The sequence below is a fragment of the Setaria italica genome, chromosome V (genome assembly GCF_000263155.2).
Source record: "Setaria italica strain Yugu1 chromosome V, Setaria_italica_v2.0, whole genome shotgun sequence".
NCBI lineage: Eukaryota > Viridiplantae > Streptophyta > Magnoliopsida > Poales > Poaceae > Setaria > Setaria italica.
The window spans coordinates 14,238,682-14,244,998 of NC_028454.1; positions in this window are offsets into that span (position 1 = coordinate 14,238,682).

Genomic DNA, 6,317 nt, shown 5'->3' on the forward strand with positions numbered 1-6,317 from the left:
ATGCAAAGATGATGTAGTGAAGTACATGCTGTCGCTGCCGATATTGAAAGGACGAGTCGGTAAATGGATCTTAGCTTTATCAGAGTTTGACCTATGGTATGAATCGGCAAAAGCCGTCAAGGGTCAAGTCATGGCCGATTTCGTCGCCCAGCACTGTGGGCCGGAGATCGCCTTCGTGGAACTAGCGCCTTGGCAGTTATTTTTTGATGGGTCATCATGCGGAGTCGGATCAGGAATCGGCATCGTTCTCATATCGCCTCGGGGGGCAAGATATGATTTTTCTCTGCCGATAGAAACCGCCGCCACAAACAATCAAGCGGAGTACAGAGCCGTATTAAAAGGCTTACGATTATTGAGGGAAGTCAAGGCCGATTCTGTTGAGGTCTTCGGAGATTCGATGCTAATTGTGGATCAACTAACCGGAAGGGCTGAGTGCAAAGATGACATATTACGAATTCATCACGAAGATTGCTTACAGCTTTTGAAAGAATTCAGATCGGCAACAATCGAGCACGTCCCAAGAGACCGCAACGAGGAAGCAAACAGACTCGCTCAACACGCATCTGGGTATCGGCCGATTCCGGGCGCCATGGCCTTAGAGCTTGCAGCTGACGATTGGCGTAAAGAAATTGCCGATTACCTGAAGGATCCGTCTAAAAAGGTGGAGCGACGAGTGCGCTTTCACGCTACCAAGTACGTATTGCTCGAAGATGATCTATTCTACCGAACGATCGACGGTGTTCTTCTTAAATGCCTTGGGACAGAAGAAGCCAAGACTCTAATGGGAGAAATCCATGAAGGGGTATGCGGCGCTCACCAATCAGCACATAAGATGAAATGGATGATCCGAAACAACGGGTACTATTGGCCTACGATCCTCGAAGATTGTTTCAAATATTATAAGGGTTGTCAGGAGTGTCAAAAGTTTGGAAATGTCCAGCGTGCACCCGCGTCGGCCATGAATCCCATCATCAAACCATGGCCGTTCAGAGGATGGGGAATAGACCTTATCGGCCAAATTTATCCACCATCGAGCAAGGGGCACAAGTTTATTTTGGTTGCTACTGATTACTTCACCAAATGGGTGGAGGCAATCCCACTAATGACTGTGACTTCGGCTATCATGGCCGACTTCGTAAGGAATCATATCGTCTACCGATTCGGTATCCCTCAAACTATAACAACCGATCAAGGAACAATGTTCACGTCGGGGGAATTTGAGGAATTTACGACCGATATGGGCATCAAATTGTTAAACTCTTCTCCGTATTACGCTCAAGCCAATGGTCAAGTAGAATCTTCCAACAAAGGAATAATCAAGTTGATCAAAAGGAAGATTGAAGAATACCCGAAGAAGTGGCACCTATGTTTGACCGAAGCCCTGTGGGCGTACAGAATGGCCTGTCATGGAGCTACTAAGTTATCTCCCTATCAGTTGGTATACGGTCACGATGCAGTACTTCCATGGGAGTCAAGGGCAGGATCAAGGCGCATTTTACTTCAGGACCAGTTGTCAGCCAATGAATACTCATCTCTGATGAAGGAAGAACTTGATGATTTGGCCGGCCAACGACTAAGGGCTCTGATAAGTATCGAAGAGAATAAAAAGAGAGTGGCCAGGTGGTACGATAAAAAGGTCAAAGTCAAGCAGTTCTCCCCCGGAGATTTGGTATGGAAGTTGGTACTACCGATCGGGTCGAAAGATCCTAAATTCGGCAAATGGTCTCCTACCTGGGAAGGGCCGTATAAAATCGGCAAATGCGCTCCAGGGAATGCCTATATCTTGGAAACAATAGAAGGAGAAGAATTCACTAGAGCTCTGAATGGGAGGTACTTAAAAAGATATTACCCAAGTATATGGGTCGGTGCCTAAGGAATCAACGCGATCATACATGACCGATACGATTCGGTTTTGAGACGCACATAAAGTCGACCGGAACGGCCGATTACATTCATTCGGTACGGGCGACGGGTCACATGGCCGACAAAATGTTTAGTCGCCCTTAGAACAAAAAATACAGCAACTAATTATTCTTTTTCTTACGCTCCCTCTCAGCCCGACCTAACTCTATCATGAGTCGGAGGTATTCTTCTTCTATGGCCTTCATTGAAATCTCCGCTTCGACTTGACGGGGGAGATCTACGGGAGGGCGCGAAGTCCCCGCTCCCGCGTCTTCAAGAACGACTTGCCGAGGGAGTGGATGACTCCTGTCGATGGGAGGTCGCCGGCTGCCATTTCTCTCCACGAAGTCCAGGATCGTTCGGGCCGCCGTGGCGATGTCGTCTTCAAGATCGCCACGACGATGGCTCCTGACGGGTGGAGATTGACGGTTACTTTCACTCACCACGGAATCCAAGACTACGCGAGCCTCCGTGGTAATGTGGTCCTGGAGCTCCTCTCGGTGAGCCACGATCAGCATCTTGTCCTCCGACGTTAATGGATCTTCGGAATGAATGCACTCAATGGCGCGCACGAGCTCGGGGCTAAGACGTTGAGGCTGAAACAAAGAAGGAATGAGGGGGGATATTCTCTTCCTTAGGGTCTAAAAAAGAAAGGAAGGTAGAGGTCAAAGACTTCACCTGGTTAACAGAGGAAGAAGAAGACGACGAGGCCATGGCAAAGAAATTGCGCCGATGAGAAGGGGCAGAGAAGTTAAACCGAGAGCCAAGATTGGTGCTACCAGGAGTAAGCGCCGAGGTTGGTATTTATAAAAGAATGCGTGGAAATCTGGTAAAGCTACGTCCCATCGGTAATAAGAAGGCAATAAATAGAAAGGGCGTCGCGAGGGGCGGTCAAAGAAGATAGTAAAAGATTTGTACAAAACGGTCAGTGTTTTACAGATTACCCAGAAGGGTATCGATAGCCGTGATGGCCCGACGCCGGATCTGATCGGCAGAGTCAAGAACCCGTTGGTTTTCTTCCGCCGATCCAGGAACCTCCGATGCGCTGCGATGGAGTCTCAGTGCCTCGTGAGCAAAGCGTTGCCTCTCCCGTGTTAAATCGGCAATAACAGAGGGTAGCTCTTGGAGTTTGTTCTCTTCGGCACTGATTGCCTTGGTCACTTGCTCCATTTCCTTGGCAAGCTCCGCCCTCCGACGCTTGAGACGGTCTATCTCACCTATGATCGCCGGGCGGGAATCTTCTAGAACATGGATACGCCGATTCGCCTCTTGAGCCTGACGCTTGAAAGCGTCTTCCTCTTCGCGAGCCTTGGTCAGCTTGGCGCGATCGTCCATGTGACGAAGGGCTCTGAAGACCGGGATCCTCATAGACTCGATGAAGGCCGCCGGCGCCAGGGCCTCCTCCGCCTCTTCTGGTACTCGTCCGCTGACGTCATTGAAGAGCTGCCGAATCGGTGAAGCGTCTTCTACTAATCGGCCGATGTCCCCTTGAAGGAGGGATCGGATGCTGGAAAGTTTGGCTCGGACGTCATCAGGAACGGAACTCAAGGCGACTTGGCGAGAAGCAACTTCTTCGTCGTCAGAGAGGGCGACCGCAAAAGAAAAGAGGCTGTTGTCGGGGGTATCCTGTTCCTGAAGATAATAAAGAAAAGAAATAAACCATCTGTAAGTAAGAGCAAATCGGCTAAGATAGAAGCCGAAACAGAAAATTACCATTTTGAAGCGAATCTCCTCATGTTGCACTTGAGAAGCCGCCATGCCTTGCTCGGGGGCCTGCGCCATGGGTTCATCAGATGAAGAGGACTCCACGATAATCGGCGCAGTGTTTGGACCAGCCCCCTGAAAAGAAATCGGCGATCGAGGAGCGATTGATGTGCCGATGGCCTGTGTCAGAGGTTTGAATAAATATGTTACGTGAATGCCCAAAGGAAATCGGTACGAAAAGTTCTATACCTTAACGGAAGGAAATGGGGGCGCGTCAATAGCTGGAGGGGCTGCTGCCGATTGTGGTACTTCTGTAGGGATGCTCTGTGCAGTTTAAGGTGCAAGAAAAGTTAATATCAAAATAATAATCAGAGGCAGCGCAACTCAGTTTTACCTGTATGGCCTCCAACAACAACGATGCGGCGGCCGCCCCAGCTTGCGTCATGGTTTGAGTATCGGCACCTTGAATGACCTGAGAAGGTGGTGCGGCCGAAGTTTCTGCCGATACACGCACAGGAGGATCCGCCGATCCCGTACGAGCCCGGACTCGGCGACTGGTCTTCTTAGTGGTCCTTTTATGAACTTGTTTCGATCGGCCAGTAATCACGTCAACAGACGGGGCGTTATAGCCGATAAGGGGATAAGTAGTGTATGGATGACTCTCTATTAGTCGTCCGCTGCGGCTGTGTGTTGGAGGGGTCCGATTCTCGGCCTAAAATAATAAAATCATTAGTACTCGATCATGTTAAGAGGAATAAAAGGGAATAAAAATCGGCTATGTGAAGTACCTCGGCGTTTGGGTCAATGTTGGTCGGGTCCAGAAGATTGCAGTATGCCGATGCTGAGTTGCAGAAGAGGAATTGCTTCCAATCGGCCCACCAGAGTTTGAACGGCTGGACAGCAAATGGAGCTACTAGCCAGTCGTTCAAGTTAATTGTACTGGAGTCTGGAATTCGGTCTCGCAACCGACCGTAATCCAGGCCAGATGTGAGCTCATCTCTAAACTTTATTTTGCCAGCAAAGTACACCTGAATCGGCAACTGACCCATGCCGAATTGTCGTGCTGCAGCGGAAGGGTTGTAGAATTCGTATGTAGGGGCATCCTTCCCTGAGAAGAAGTTGGCCGGTAGGAGCCCTGGCTTGATCAACCCTTCATAGAGATCTTCATCAAACCGGCCAGAAGTTGAATCGAAGCAGGAGGGGAGCTCGAAGACTGGAATGTCTCGCTGGTATGGAAACCAGATAGTTGCGTCCTCATTAAATCCATTGTAAAAGCACCGAAAGTACTCGGCTACCTTTGTAGCGGAATACGCACAACCTGGAAAAGCTGATGCTGCTTCACCATAAGACATGCATCGGCGACGCTCGGTAGGGTCCTCCGCCGATTCGATATTGGGAAACGTCATATGGTCCACTGGTTGCCGGGTGATTCTGTTCATATAAAGGTTCAACCATAGATTGACGAACCACCAAGGTCCACCTGGGTTGCCGATTGGTTCTCCCTTGGAAAGTTTTGTGCTGATTTGATGGAGCATATGGTACACGGCTCCCAGAAGATGTTTTCCAAGAGGAATATGGTTTCCCTTAGACAGTGCTTCAGCTAAAGATTGGGTGTTGGTTGTTGGGCCGGCGGCTCTTCCACAGAAAAGGTGTTTTTCTAGCCACATCATCAGGAAAGCGGTGTGTTCCCTGTTATCAACAGTACCGGTCTTCTTGTTACTATTGATAAAGCCCTTCCAGCCGCCGATTCCTCTTGTGTCCAGCCGATGCGACGGTACGGTCAGAAGTTGGAAAGGTGTGTCAGGGGAGGATATGTCCAGGCCGGTCAAGAGGACCACATCGGCCAGAGTGGGGGTCATAGGACCGTGTCCAAATAAGAACGCATTAAGTGCGTCAGACCAAAAATAGGAAGCCGCCATTACTAGCGGTTTGTTTTTCTCCATTTGCGACAGGGAAAGGTTGATACATTGGCCGATTTTGAGCTCATCCCACGAGACGCTCCTTGACGCGGCCACCCGTTGGTACCATTCCCTCCAACCTGGGGTTTCATTCGGCCAAGATCTAAAAGTGCTGGCCCATTGATCTAAGTTCATATCAGATCGTTTGAAAGGTATCCGGTCAGTTTCCAAGTTTATGAGGTCTGCTGGATCTGGGTCTCCCATGGGACCAAGGCAAACAAGGCCAGGACTACCCGTGAGATGAATAGTAATTCTATGTCTAACCGCCTAAAAAAGGAAAAGGGGCATAAGAATATAAGGAGTAGATCTAAGATAAATACGTTACCGATAGAGGAAAGATTCGGTATTTACCGGATAAAGTTCTGAGTAATCGGCGTGGTCGCCGACGCTGGCGCAGATGATGGGGCTGTGATGGGGACCGCCATTGGGATTTCTGATGAAGCCCTTGCATCTGTTGAAGAAGTGACGGCCGTCGCTACCTCCACCGGGGGCATTGTCCCTGGAGCATCGCGTGCGGGGGAATTGCCGGAAGGAGTCGTCATTGAAGGGAAAGGGGAAGAAGTGATAGGAGCTGGAACTGGAAGACTTCGATGGCAAGGGAGAAATGAAGAAAGAAGGATGTGCGCGCGTTGGAAAAAGAGACGTGAGCTTGAAGATGAGCTGCGGTGAAATGTTATTTATAGGGTGCCTGAAGAAAGGGTAAAGATGGAATTTTCACCGCGCTGGCGCGTGGAGTTTTTTGGGGGTAGTGGC